This window comes from Pipistrellus hanaki (assembly GCF_964339955.1).
Source record: "Pipistrellus hanaki genome assembly, chromosome: 14".
Lineage (NCBI taxonomy): Eukaryota > Metazoa > Chordata > Mammalia > Chiroptera > Vespertilionidae > Pipistrellus > Pipistrellus hanaki.
In genome coordinates, this window is record NC_140516.1 from 21,068,216 (window position 1) to 21,084,129 (window position 15,914).

At 40.4% G+C, this 15,914-nt stretch overlaps 1 pseudogene across 1 annotated transcript; it reads right to left on the reverse strand.

Moving 5' to 3' along the window:
* Positions 1-5,074: 5,074 nt before the first annotated feature.
* Positions 5,075-15,621, reverse strand: LOC311632678 (nuclear factor erythroid 2-related factor 3-like; annotated as a pseudogene). Its single transcript has 2 exons — positions 15,475-15,621; positions 5,075-6,291 (listed from the first exon to the last, which is right to left on the reverse strand). The product of its transcript is annotated as a nuclear factor erythroid 2-related factor 3-like (transcript).
* Positions 15,622-15,914: the final 293 nt, after the last annotated feature.

The following is a 15,914-nucleotide window of genomic DNA, read 5'->3' on the forward strand; positions in this document are numbered from 1 at the left end:
AAACCACATAGTAATAATACTAGTCTATATACATAAAAGCCTAAGCAACTATCACAACCAAATGGACAACCAAACAGCTGCATAGGGCAAAGGCCGGCAAAGGGGTTATTGGTGACCAAACAACTAAGCAGCAGGCCATGTGGGGCGACCAGGCCATCAGGGCGGGCAGTTGCGGGTGCCCAGGCCGGCAGGTGGTGGAGGGGGCCAGTGAGGGGCTACCAGGCCAGTGGGGGGGAGGGGGGAAGGGACAAATCCAAACAGAAATGGCTGCCAGCCACAGAGCAAGCAGGGGGCTTGGCTCTGCTCCAGGCTACAAAGCTTCAATTGTAGAAGGTAAATAAATTTCAGATACCAGGCCTCCGCTTGGGTTGCCGGGGCAGGGGGTGGGGGGGAGGCGCGGGGGTCATGGCTGGCCTGAAAACCACCACAGGCCCCTTGCCCAGGCAGCCCCAAGCCCCAAGGGAACCCCCACCCTGATCCGGGACACCCTTCAGGGCAAACCAGCTGGCTCCCGCCATGCACCAAGCTTCTATCCTATCTAATAAAAGAGTAATATGCAGACTGACCATCACTCCAACACACAAGATGGCTGTCCCCATGTGGTCAAAGATCTTGCCCCCATGTGGACACAGATGGCTACCACAAGATGGCCAGCAGGGGATGGCAGGTGGGGGGAACCAGGCCTGCAAGGGAGGGCAGTTGGAGGTGATCAACCCTGCAGGGGAGGGCAGTTAGGGGTGACCGGGCTGGCAGAGGAGGGAAGTTGGGGGCAAACAGGCTGGCAGTGAAGCAGTTAGACAGCAATCAGGCTGGCATGGGAGTGGTTAGGGGTGATCAGGCTGGCAGGCAGAAGCGGTTAGGGGCAATCAGGAAGGCAGGTGGGATTGGGTCTAAATGGGCAGATGAACATCCCTTGAGGGGTTCCAGATTGGAGATAGTGCAGGCTGGGCTGAGGGACATCCCACCCCCCACCCCGTGCATGAATTTCATGCACCAGGCCTCTAGTCTATAATAATAAAAGCATAATATGCTAATTAGACCAGACATCCATCACGATGAATCTGGGGCTACAAGGGAATCCTAGGTCCAGGGTGCCAGAGGAAAGCCAGTGCCGGCAGCCAGGGGAAGAAAGACCTACTCTTGCACAAATTTCATACATCAGGCCTCTACTACCTCAATAAAATTGGGGAGGAGACTTGTCTGCGTCAAAGATTGCATTCCTGCACCAGAATTAGAGTGGGACATAACAATTAAGGGGGGAATAATTCTCAGCAGTTCCCTGCAAAGATTGTATTCTATTCTTTTGACATTCATTCAAACATGCACACAAATTTTATTTACTTTCTTTGTGATTTATCTGACAGCAGATTCACCCTATTGAGCTAATTAAAAGAATAAATTTCCAGATTCCAATCCCTGAATCAGAATCCTTCACAAGTTATTCTAACCTCAATCCTCCAATAATAGTGACATGGCCATCTAAAGGTAAGGTGGCCATCTCCCCAAAGATCTCCTACAATCCTTTTCACTGTTCTGATAACCTTGTATGGATAATCAAGCCCTAAAAAGTAGTAGATACTCAACATTCCACCTTGATCCATACACCCAAAGCCTCAAAGAGAAATTATAATCAAGAAATCATTTAACAGGTTTCCCTGTAAAAGTGATCCTAGCAATTGCTACTTGTACTAAATATCTGAATTACTGAGCTAACTTAATAACCAAGGGAGGCCTCAAATGAATGTCTCAGCTCCTAATAACAGCTCAAAAGTGTAGGTATGTGCCTTTCCAGAAAGTAGAACACTGATCAGAATATCCAAAATACATGTACATTCTTGGTCTAATTTTATTTAAATCAATCTTTATGGAACTGACGTGTCCAGGTGGTTGATATTCCCCATAAAATATTAATGCCACACCACTAGTACTGCAAGTAATTTTTGGCTGAGTCTAGTTGAACAAGTGTATTACTCAAAAATGAGCAAGTAGGTGGAAAGGTGGATCCAGCTGTTAAGTAAAGGTATACTCTTAAAAAATTTAAGTGATTAAGTCAATATAGGCATCGTAGGCCCACATCTTGTTGAGGCTTCAATATGGAAATTGATCAGTACTGACCTGGGTTGGCCTTGATCGGGAACAACTCAAATATCCAGAGGTTCTCGTTGTAGCATACATTAGTTAATTTTATACACTTGACCAGGAATCTAATCTCATCTGTGTGCGAGTTCAGCAGGCATTCTACTGAAGGCTAAGGAAAGGGAATGAGATGCTGAGCACTGGGTTGTCTGCAACATTTCACTTTTCAACAAATGCGGTTTTATGATGGAAGGATGATTTCAGTAATCATTCTATAGTTAAGGGAGGTAACATTACTGTTATGTTCAAACCAATTTAAAATGGAATTTAGGTTTGGGTCAGTCCACTAAATTCAGAAAGGGAAAAAGATGTCTGCCAGAAAATGTACTTATAGGAGGCTAAGGGCTAACTCTACCAACTAATATAAAAGTAAGCATTACTCACCTTAAGGGCATAGTTCTTTTTTTTTTAATATATTTTTATTGATTTCAGAGAGAGGAAGAATGAGGGAGAGAGAGAGAGAGAATCGTTGATCAGCCACCTCCAGCACCCCCACAACTGGGGATTAAGCCCACAACCCAGGCATACGCCCTGACCTGGAATCGAACCATGATCTACTGGTTCCTGGATTGGCACTCAACCACTAAGACACACCAGGCAGGCAAAAATCTAGTTATTATGGTCCCCTTGAAGTGTGTTAAACCTCATAACACATAACTGGAGACACATTTTGCACAAACCTTGTTTTCATGAAACTATTTCTCAGTTCACCAAGTTTTAACTGCTTATCTATGTTAAGATTAACTGGACTGGTTTAGCTATTAAATAAGAAATAGGTCAGAGAAGTGAAGAGTTTGGTTCAACAGTTATACTCAGTAAAATTCATACAGCTTCAATTATAACTTGGCTTTTAAAAATGATCAATTTCCAAAGTTTGAAACTGACTAGACTGGATTCCTTTTTCTCATAACATTATCCTCAAGTCCACAATAACTTGCATGTTAAGACAACTGAACTAGTAAAACAGTTTAGTTAACCTTTGTGTATCAGTTCCTTAACCTAAATCATCGGGAGTTCAGATTAAAATCTTTCCACTGCTAAAAGTGGATTATCAATGATGGTTGAGTAGGCAGCTTAGATTTACCCACCCTGAATCAGTGTGATTTTTGCTGTGTGTGGTGGTGTCAGGAAATTAGAAGTTTAATTCATTGACCTTTGGTTACAATGCACCAAAATACCTTTCAGACTCAGTTTACAGCTCTAAGTTTGTTATTGTGAATGCTTTGAGTCCAAGTGCTCTGCTATGTGCCTTTTTTTCCTTGCCAATTTGATTTCTGCCTATATTTCACTGTGGTCTTGCTAGTTCCAGGGATTTGGAGAGTCTGACAGTTAGACAATAATTGATTAATAAGGCTACTAATGGTTTTGAAACCTACAAGTAAATTGGTAAGGTAGAATTTTTGTTGCAGACTTGAAATAATTTCTGTGGTAAAATGCCCTGAACTGTAATGTAAATACCAAAGGTAGAGACATTGAGGGCGTGCTCCTTTGCAGAGCCACTCTGTCAACATATAAAGTGATAATTGTATAAGACTGATCAGGAGATGCTTGTACCTAGAAGCATGGTTGTGGCAAAACCTAGAGCTTGAAAGAAATACTTAGGCCCAATTTAAAATGGAGAAAATGTTTATTATAAAAATCACCCTTATAAAGCACTGCATTTTTACAACCCAAGACAATACTTTTTAACTTGTTGGGCAAATGATTCTTATGGTTGAAATATCTGACAACCTCATTTTGAAATTAAACATTAGACTAATGGTATTGATGTTAAATCATTTGCATTTCAATGCCGTTATTTCTAGGATTAATGACTTTTTAATTCATTCTCAAGTCCACTTGCTTGTTACTGTCCTGCTTCATGTGGTTTCAGTATTTCAAGTTCTCCGGTTGTACTCCATGCTCATCTATTGACTCTTCCCCTATTGTTGGTTTGTGCTCATGTATGGCCTGTATTGTTTTCACATGAAGCTATGCAAGTTGTTTGGTGAGACATCAATATTATGAATGAGACCATCCCTACAGGCTGCCTTACTTGCCTGGGAGTTCTGTTTCCCAAAACACAGGTAGCTAGCTCTGTTCTATCTCTCACACCAGCCATAGAGATCTTTTTTCTTAGCCAGTAAGCATAATGTACTATTTTTTAAAGCTTCAGTTTTTGTTTTCACGCCATGGTTTAGAGCTTGGGCACTTATAAATCGTTTTATTTCCTATAGTATTCCATTAAATCCAAGTTGGAATTTCCCTTATCAGTTTAATAGACTATATTGACTTTAATTTGGATTGAGTCTAACATGCTGCCCTATTTGCTAGATATTTACCTGTATTTCTGAATATGGGTATTTTGGAGGAAAAGTATTCAATTTGCTTGGAATTTCTGTATATAAGGGAAAAGTGAAGCTTTTAATAATTCAAGTATAGAATTTATTTCCACAGAGAGTTATAATGTAAGTATTCATAAGAATTAAAATAGGTTTTGAAAAGCTCATATATTTCAATGCTAACAAACTAAATGAGAATATTAAAGCTACTTTGCATTTCAAGTCAAAAACTGAAATACATTTTAGAACAATTACATCCAGCATTTACTATCTTTGAAATAACCATCTTACTTATCAAAGTGACTAGTCATATCAAGTTTTCATGTCACATACTCTTTGTACATATGTATGAACTGTGCATATATAATTCAGGAGAACTTGCAAAGTTGTGGCTTTCCCCAGCTCCCCGAAAGGTCTGATCTTGAAGTCCTACACTTGTCCATATAAGCTTTATGGCAGCATTAACTGAGTAACTCAGGTAATAGTACTTAAAAGATACTTATGTAACACCTGAGCTAAACCTTGAAGCCATTTCAATGGTTTAGTGGTCCATATATCATCTGAACATTACTACTATATACATATTAATGAAATCAACACATTTTCAATTTCTTCTCTCACTTTTTTTCTTTCCCCTTTTGGATTTCCTTTTTGTGCCCTGCAGTCACCAGTTCCTTGGGTACAATCAAAATACTCCTGTCATGGCTGCATTGAAGATCATGTTGGTTTGGACTGACTGGCCTACCTTCATCATTTAACCTACTAAAATTACCATGATAAAGGTCACACAGTTTCTGTTTCATTGTGTTAATAGGACTGTTACACTGGGCTTGCTTGCACCTGAGAGTTTCCTCCTTTGCTTGCAAATTACATACCTCATCTTCTGAATTCAAAATTATGTCCTGTTTGCTCTTATGACAGTTCTGAGCAGCAACTTCACTTGTGTCTCTTTGTTTAATATCATGGATGAGTGACACTTATAGATATGTCAGGTAGTACTTGCTTAGCATGCTGTTGAAAGGATCAACACTCATGCGGACAATTTCATCTACAGAAAAAGGGATGTGCGGAGCTTTAGTATGGCATCCATTATAACATAAGTTTCTGTCTGTGTCATTCCTGTACCTACTCCTTATGTGACTTCCCAAACCATGAAAATGATTCAGAAGTGGATTCTGATATACTGGGCTGTAAATGGTAAGTGTGGTTGTGGAATATGTTGAAATGCAAGGTCCCCGTGGAAACCAGAATCACTCCAGAGGTCCATGTGACAAAGCTTACTAGGTTCTGGGTAGTAGCCTCCTATAGCCTCTTCTAAGGCATGGTGGGAGATATTCAAGGTCACTACTAGAACCTATAGCACCTTCACACATAGAGGAATTAGACTTAGTGGCAGAGGGGCTATTATGGCTTGACTTTAATGAAAGCCCAGAATCTGAATTTGGTTCTTCAAAAACTATCCATTGGATCAAAAGCTTATTTTATATCCCAAGACATTAATTTTATCTCATAAAATATGCTTATATCAAGGTCATATAGGTCTTGGCTTGTTAGATTCCTTATCTGATGGTCAATAAGTGGAACAAATCCTGTCCTATTAGTTCCAGGATGGGTGGATTCAGGATTGGTGATATGAGAATTTAACTGCAGAAATGGTGCTTGTAGCTATGGAGTCCTTGCTACTGAACCTCTTCTAAATGCATTGTAACATGGCCTTGTGGAGATTCACACTGTGACGTATAGCCTGGCTAAAATTCACGTTATAATATGCTGAAGAATTCATACCATCACTGATACTTCCTGGAAGAGGAGGAATATCTCTCAGTGAGATGCCCTGAAAAGGGAAGGGAAAGCGTGGCTCAGTGGTTGAGCACCAACCTATGAATCAGGAGGTCAGGGTTTGATTCCCAGTCAGGTCACATGCCTGGGTTGTGGGCTCAATCCCCAGTGTGAGGTATGCAGGAGGCAGCCAATCAATGATTCTGTCTCATCAATGATTCTGTCCCATCACATCTCTCTCTCTCTCTCCCTCTCCCTTCCTCTCTGAAACTAATAAAAAAGATTTTTCAAGGAAAGGGGAAAGTACTTTAATACACATAACCCAATTTCAAAGGTAGTTCTAGTACCTAATTCAGAATTTTCTTTCATCGTTTTTATCAGTTCCTTCATACAAATGGGGATATGCTGTTGACTATGACTAGCTTTCCCCAGTTAAATAACACAGGCAAATCCATACAGGAGAGAACTTAGCACAGAAGAGCACTTCTCTGTGCCAGGTACATTGATGTGGGTTAGAATGTCATTTCCTCCTCAGAACAGCCATGCAAGAATGGCATTATTACTAGCATTAAAGGGAGGAGGGAAACAGGTGTGGAGACATGAATGGTAGAATCAGGAGTGAGCCCATGTGTCTCTGAGCCCCTCTGCCACGGCTGTGAGTGTCTGTGTCTGTAGAGTCTCTTAGAAACACACTACAGTGTCTCTACCAATACCCAGGCCACCACCTGACAGGGGTGAGGATGGTTCTGGAACTTCTAGCCTGCCAGCAGGGAAGACTTCCACCACTGTTCACTGGTCCAAGTCCCTTACTAAATGCTGAGAGGTCCCCAGCCCCCAAATAGCCATCCTCCCTCCAGTTACATAAAATTCACCCTCCAATCTTTTCACCTATAAAAAAAGAAATGCTAAATTGCCTAACCATGTCTCTCATTTTGAGGCATGTCACTCTTTACACTCGGAAGTTCACAAATTCATAACGCAGATATTTTCACACAAAGTGCGAAGTACGAACTGCACAACTAAAAAATAGCATTTTGACAAAGTGCCAACTTTCCAGTGCTTCTTATTTTATTCCCCGTGACAAAACTAAGCCAGACCACTTCCCTCTGATGTATGACTCCCATGAATAAAAGCTGTTCCTTGACACTAATTCACACTGCCTCTTTGACTGCCCACTGTGCCCTCTGCATTTGTCTAGAAAGTGGGTGAGTTTCGGAGAAGATATGGCACCCCACCCCTGAACTCTATTGATCACTGTACATGGGGCACCTCATTAAGCAGTTGGTGTCACCTGCTAATGCAGCAACCCAGGTTTCAGTTAATGACTTTGGTAATTCTGTGTGTTTTTGTTTTTGTTTTTTTGAGAGTTTGGCTGTAGGGAATTCTGGCTCACTCTCAAACTCAAAAGCACCACAACAAAGTCTTTAAGAAAATTCAGGACATCCATGTGAGTGAGAGAAATCCATTATTTCTTTTAAGAAGATTTTCCAAAGCTTGCTAATTAACCAATTAAAAACAGGAGATGGAGACTATTGACTGCTTCCTCTCCTAAGGGTAACAGTTCAAAAGAAGTTGAAGGAGAACTAGACTGGATAAAGTCAGGGTCCATGGATTTCTACTCACAGCTCTGCCTCTAGCTGTGTGCCTGAGCCAAGACACTTCATGTCTCTGGTCCTCAGTTTCTCACTTATAAAAATAGATGGGTATATGAGCTGTTAGTGTACGGAGACAATGAACTCAAGGTTATCTACTCAAGCTAATAAAGCTCCCGAGAAACTATTGTACACCACCAGAGTGGCAACCTATAGTCTTATGATTAGAAGAAATATAACTATCAAGCAGATTGGACATAGCATAGATTTCAAGTTGTTCAATTTCCAACTGCATTTAAAACGCACCCCTGCCCCACCCCACCCCAAAAAAAAGCCTTTCAATCACTATTGTGCTGAGCAGTGGTCACAGTTTGGGTATTGATAGTGAGGGTCACCCAGAGAATTAATTGGATGAGAGATACATAAGTACCCATGATTTTGCTTGCCACCATCACTTATTGTATAACTGTAATACTGTTGTTCTTTAATTCATTGCCCTGAAATGATCCTGGGAATAGAGTAAGAAATCTGCAGTATTGTCACATTAGGAGGATACTTACCTTTAAAAATTGACTCTATTCCCTGCCATGTTCCTTATTCATCTCATAATTCCTTTCTGCTTTTTCCTTCCCAATTTACAACTGATTTACACACAAATGACAATATTTTTTGTTCAAGCTGCAGAATCCCCAAATCACATAAGCAAGACATACAATAGTCTTGCAAGCAGCTAGTCCCATGCTCAGTCAGAATATGCACTCAATACCTACTGATGGATGGATTTATCTAAGGCTGAGATCAGCCTTTCATTCTCTGTCCCACTGTGCTGTAAGATCATGCACATGGTGTTTCTCACTCAAATGACCTATGTCTCTTATCCCCCAACTGGTAAAATCCAGGTGACAGCATCTGCCTCTACACATCCCCCAGAATTTTGCAGCAACTGGTGGAGTTATACCTATGAACTATTCTGAGCTCTTCAGAAAAAGTCATACCACTCACAGAAGGCCATGTGATTGGGAAGTACTTATTCACACAATGGATGACAGCATTGACATGGATGATTTCATGAAATTGAAGAACACACATACACACACTAGCAAGAGTGCAACAGAGGAGGTTCATACATTATGAATTTCTGACAGCCATGAATAATACATTGCTCAAATTTTAACATGCAGTAAGTAAACTTCTAGGTGCCATTAATATTTGTATATAAATGTTTCAAAAGTTCCATGTAAATATTCCTATAGTCACTTCAGTTAATTGTGATCAAAAGAACATATGTCCTCAACTCTACACTAAGCCAATGGAGATAGTTTTGGAGAAATGCATGGCTGAATGAATAGAAGAATAATTGCAAGCCCTCCTTGGAAAATCCACCATCAATTGTATTTTTCTAATCGAGCACTGATTTGGATGACTACAGAAGACACTGGCTACATTTAAATATTTTAAAAAGTTAGGAGAGAGATTACAAAAAAAAAAAAGAGGGGGCCAATTATGTCAATTCACTGTTCAGCTTGTTCTAAACTAACAAAGCAAGGATCTGAAAAAGTTGAAAATATAGCTTTAGACCTTTATAGGAGAAAGGCAAGGTGAGCAACTCCTAGAGAGCAGTCATCCAGAGAAAGCCAGGTCGCACCCTCTCTCATGAATCACCAGGGAGAAACAGGGATTGATGAATACATCTCAGGCCTTGGTCTTATCCTCAACTTCATACTTGGAAACTTACTAGTAATTGTTAGTGTCCCAGAGACAATCAACTCAAGGTTACCTACTCAAGCTAATAACGCTCCTGAGAAACTAGTGTACACCATCAGAATAGCAACTTATAGTTTTATGATTAGAAGAAATAGAACTATCAAGTAGATTGGGCACTTGCATTGGCCTAATCAGTACATTTTATCCTTGAAAAAAAAAGTCAAAATATTAGAAAGTTTGGTGATTTATAATAGAACAGGGGTTGGAATAAAGGGACAGAGAGCAAATATTTTAGCCATATAATGTGTGTCAGCTACTCAACTGCAACCCAGACGTGGCCTAATGAATATTATCTAGAACAGGGGAAATTGACTATATGAGTTATGCTAAAGGGAATGAGGATCAAAAAGGTGGGGTTTTGTTTTTTTTTAAGAATATTACCAATGGGTACTCTCTCTCTTAAAAAATGTCCTGATAGAACCTGAAGTATTTCCATTTCTCTCTTCTTTGACATGTGGTTGGCAACTTTCTTTTGGAATGTTCTATTCCTACTTTAGGAATATTAATAACTCTTATAATCAAATTAAATGGAAAACACATTCTTAAACTTATAAGCAAAAAAAAAAAAAAATGTGAGAGACAAGAAATAGCCGATCCTCTTAATGATTAATGGAATAAAACCTGAACCCTAGGCAATACCACATGTGGGGAAATACTAAGGATCCTGGTTGCAATCCAAGAGATGTTCAGCTCAGGGTGTTTTATTGGGGCTTACACAACTCATTCCTTCTCATTTTACTCTGGCCCAAGTATCAGGGAAATTCCTCCATGGTCTTTCTTTCCCCACTTCTCAGAAAAATATACTTGTGGTTGTGAAAAAGAAACCTGGTGGACAACAAACAGGCCATAGCAGTCTTGTTTTGTTTTGCTTTTGGTTGCAGAAATGGGGTCACTGTTAGATCATGTCTATCTATACTTCCTGGGTTCAGATTCCTCAGCATTTGTGGTCCCTGGACCATGTTTGCTCTCGGTCTTCAGAGCTACCGATGTACTTTATCCCTATTTCCCCATTGTGTTAGCATCTGCCATTGCTGATGTACTCTATCTGCTGCCTCTGCTCTCTCTAAGCCAAATGGAAGAAAGCTGTCCTTCTTTTGATACAATGCTACTTTTATCTCTTCCTGAAAGCCTATAAATTAGCTATGGGTGTCTGAAATTATATATAGGATTTATGTAGACTGACAGGTACATTTTTCTCAAGAAAATGCACACACCTTTCTACAAATTCTCAAACAAGTAAATGATACCCACAAAATTGAAACAATTGACCATATTGTAATTGTTTAGGTGGAAAATGCATCAAATGCCTAAATCTGATTTACTTGTGCAATTTCAATTATATTAATTTAGCAGAGAGAGAGAAATCACAGGATAAATAATGCAGATAAAATAATAACAATAAATAAGAATGATTATACAGATAATCCATCCACCTCTGTGCTCTATGAATGCATATCACGCTTGAGCCTGAGATGCAGACCTAAATCTGCAGTCCTCACTTGGGAATAAATGTCGATGAGACTATAATATTTCTTCTAAGAACTACAAGAAGTGCATTAAAGAACATTACCCAAGAAAGATGTTCTCTCTGAGACCATGATCATGACAGACCTAGAAAGAGGAAAATAATATACACTTTCTCCCAGAAGAGTTTGTATTCTTGCTTCCCCCTCCCTAGCCTCTTTTATTTCCTTCTCCCTTCCCACTGCCATGCCAACACCTTTCTCTTTTACCATCCCGTTAGAAATGCTGTCTCTGAAATTTCATAGAAGGCATCGTTCACATCACTTCTGACTGGAAAATATGCAGTGTTTCTACTTTTCCTAGACTTAGAATAAATTTACAAACTTGAGCTAACATACAGAAGAGGACAAGGAAGGATGCAGAGATATGTAACCTAAATTTGAATATCAGCATAAGTTCTCTATCTATCTACCTATCTGGTACCCTTCTGGAGTCACCAACCCTGCCCCACACAGGAGAGCCTAATACAGAACACAGAGCAGCCTCTCAGGCAAAACCTGGCCAGCAGCCTCCTCAAAGACAGCATTTGAGTTCTGGGAGAGTAGTCAGAGTGAGTTTCCGGAGGGAACAATTACTTTGGATTTTTAGATAATGGTCACTGATCATTATTATATTTGTTGTTTAAAGTAGCCTAAAATTCAAAGCCGGGGGGGGGGGGGGGGTGGATGGGCAATGGTAAGATATGTACACATATAATACCTTAATTAAAAAATGAAAAAATAAATAAATAAAAATAAAATTCAAAGCCTTCTATCCTCCGTCCTGTAGCCTTTTCTGAACATTTTGCTCCAACTATTTTTCCCTATTCTCTTAACTCCACTAGCAGAGAAAATTGGAAGCGTATAGACAATTATTCTCTGATAAATGGAAAATTAAATGATATTAGCTTAGGAGAACTCGGTGGATCACAAAAGCAAAACGATGTCCTCTAATATCAAAGTTCACTAATCTTCAAGCCTCACCTCCTGGCCTGGGACACAGAGAAATGAATTAAAGTTCAGTTGATTAAAAACAAACAAAAAACCAAAGGGGCCTCTGTCAGCTGGTCTGATTATAAAACACACTAATAATATTCCAGAGCAAAAAATAGCATGGACATAAATACACACACACAGTGAGAGCCTAAGAGTGAAAAGATAATGGCTTCGTATGGAGGATGACAGAGGTGACGGGATCAGAGTGGCCTGTAGACCTAGGCAGAGACTCTCCGGCATGGAAGGAGGACTCACCCTATTCTCCTAAGGGTGAGGTGCACATTGGTCAGGACGAGGCAAAGAGGCAGAGGTGCTGGGAGGGCCCAGCTCTACGGCACCCACTCTGGTGAGGGAAGACTCTGAAACAACTAGTAAGAGCAATCAGAGCAGTGAGGACCTCCGTTGCAGAAGTGGAAGAAGTAGCAGCTAGACTAGGATAAGAAGAGGGATGGAGCTCAGTGTCTTGGCTGCAGGGGCAGCATTAATGAGGCCACAAAGGAGAGAGCTGAGTATCCTAGCCTCTCCTCTAGGCATGGCCAGGGGAGCTCCGACAGAATCTTGTATATCTGAGATCTAGCACAGTATCTGGCTCATAATAAGTGGTTAATAAATAATTGAGAAAGGGAGAAAGAGGAAGAGGAAGGGTGAAAGGAAGGGAGGAAGGGAAGGAGGATAAGAGCTTGGCTGGTGAGAGCTCCAAATCAAATTATTTGAGTGTTCATTAGGTTACCCATAAGGTCTTATTTATCTTTCCCATGACTGCCTCAGACCTAGAAATGCCTATTACACTTCCATGGAAACATAAGACAACCATAGGACCAAAAGAATTACATCTGAAGAAATAAATAGAAAAATGATCAATAAGTACCTTTTGATTATATGTAGTCATTAGAACAGAAAACTATGTATAACCCAACCTGATGTGGAAAACTTGAGCATAAAAAATAGCAAGGCTTTGAATCAGCCCAAGATGACTCATTTGGTTTCAGGAAGAATCTCTCCCCATCTGAGTGTTAATGTCAGTCTGTTTTCAAGCAGTCTTTTTTAAACCTCTTAGGCTAGGAAGGGGAAGTACATTATGGCTCATGGATTTTTTTTTCTGTGAGGTTTTCAAATGACAAAATCAGTCCATATGTGTTCACATGTTTACAAGGCAAAACTATACAGAGTTTCATAAAGAGCTAATCGTCTCCCCAGCACCACTGTGACCACCTCCACTCCATCTCTCACCCCTTGTCCCAAAAAGCATAGTATGAAGGCTGGTGTGTGTCTTTCAGACCTTTACCCTCATTCATCTACATGCATCCAAGCAAATTTATTTATATTTATATATATATATATATATATATATATATATATATATATATATATATATGAATATATAAATGAATAGACCCATATAAGGGTATGGGTCTATTCATTTTTCCCTGAATAGACCCATACCCTTAATATGCAACCTGCTTTTTTCACCCAAAAAGATCATTAGCAGCCATAGATTATATACTATATTTTTTTTATCTTTTCTAATTCCTTGATATATGTGTCACACACAGAAAATCAATTTCACATAACGCCATCAGAGCATACACACGGTTGTATACAACCTTTCCTCTCTTTTGTTCTTTCTTCTTTTTTCAGCCCTTACTTCTTCCTTTTGCCCCTTCTCTCTCACCCCGCCACCATTCATATTTCCTGGATGGAAAGTGGGCTTTCTTGACCAGTTTGCCTCTTTCGTTTCAATCTTGAAACTGGAATCCAACTGGAAAGGTCAGTGCTCCTGTCCCTCTCAGGAACAAAGTCATGCAGCTTCCTGATCCTGCGAGCTCTGGAGACCTTGGTCCCTGCTCACATCAAGGGGAACTGACCTGTACACAAAGAACTCAAGTGCTAGGTAACGGTCAGTGTCCTAGTCCAGCATGAGCATTAGGACAGGCTTTGGGGCTCCAAAGGAAGCCACTTGATCAAATGCAATCAATAAGGCACCATCAAAAGAAAGGGACTCCATGGAGGGGGCCTGTGGCTTCCAATGAAAGGGAAGATTATTGGCATAAAATAATGGGGGGGGGGGGGAGGCATGTTAGAGAGCAAGCCAGACCACAGCCCTCTTTTACTCCTTTTGGCTACAAGAATGAAACAAGAAATGACAAAGTAATGCCATGAGTAGTTCAAAAATAAAGACCCAGCTTACTTATTACTTAGTGCAATCATTTCCTTGCTATGACTACACCTTGAATGTAATTTGAATTGCACAGAAGATATTTCCAAGGTCTCTGCTGCCACCCACAGTTTGAGGCTGGAAATGTGGGTTAAAATCCTCAGCAGCAGTATGAACATTATGCTCTAAACTGACCTATTAAAGTACTGCTATTCTATACTTGTATGGTTTTTAATGTATTCATACTTGTCCTTAAACACACACACAGAATCGTTTGATAGGTGATGAATAAACAGATTTAACACTTGAATTCAGTTAAACTCATTCCAGGTTTGGCACTTTTCCCACAGCCAGTAAATCAGCTTTGTCAAAATTGGACTTGTCATTTAATTAAGCCTGAGCATTAATAGTCCCGTAGCCTTCAGAGACATCCTTATGTCTAACTGAGCTAGTTTGGATTGTCAGGGTAAAGAGATAGTACTTAAGAGGACGGAAATGTTGCAAGTGAGACCATATTACAAAGCCTTCTGTCTAGAATGCAAATGCTGTTGCAATATTGTTCTAATGGTGGATGGAGACTCTTTACCTGTGGATGAAGACTCTTTTTGAATTAAGATGAGATGGAGATTGAACACTCCCCATAATTCATGAGGAGGATATTACTACCAACATTTTATAGGTAGGAAATGGAAGCTCCCAGAAATTAATTATTCACTTCTTTAAAGGCTTTTTGCCTACGAGCAACAAGGAACATTCATTTACTCAGAACTTTACAACCAATATTTGTTACTTTAAATAATAATTTTTAAATGTTATCAAAAGGTAAGAGACTACCAAAAAAAAAGAAATTCCATCAAAGAATACATGTGTATATAAAAAACTTTTTTGTTGTTGCAAGAGTCTTCTTAGCTCTAAGACCCTTAACTCTCCGACAACAGGTTTCAGCAAACTGAGTCATATCAAATTCCAACAGTGGTCAGTGAATTCCAACTTAGTGACTGATCAAGCAAAGCCCAAACTACTCCAGTGAAAGAAAGGCTTGTGTAGCCTACGTGTTCGGATATGGCTAGTTTGGGAGACAGGCAATGTCACTTTTACATCAATGAAGAATATTCTGGGACCTCAGGCTGTAAATTAGCAGGAAGTCCAATTTTCCCGTGGACCTTCTACTCTTAACAGCTTCGGGAATCACTAAAGGTGATTTAAAGGTGTTTACTAGTGTTCCAGACCCAGTCCTGATGGTCCTTGCCACTTCCGGTGGAGCAGAAAGTCAGCAAGCCCAGTATGCACCATGGCCCCAGCCGCTTGGGGTGCTGGTTGCTCCTGACACTGGCTCCCACCAGGATGCCATGGCTGCTTTCCTCTTCATCTGCCATCACTTTGGCCTCAAGGATGAAATGCGTGAACTAGAGGCGGGGTGGTCCCTCAGCCTATCCTGTGCCCTCTCCCAGTCTGGGAACCCTCATTCCTTACTGTTCATTGCTCCTGCTTATTTCACTCCAGCTGTAGCCCAGGTCCTACCCCTTACTTGCCAAACAGCACAGATACCCACAGGGGAGCATGTTACAACTAGACTTTCCTAACAAAAGCTCACTCACCTACCTCAGAAATGCTTCTGGAGGAGACTTTTCTCAACCTTGCCTAAAGACCCAATGTTAACTTCTCCCTG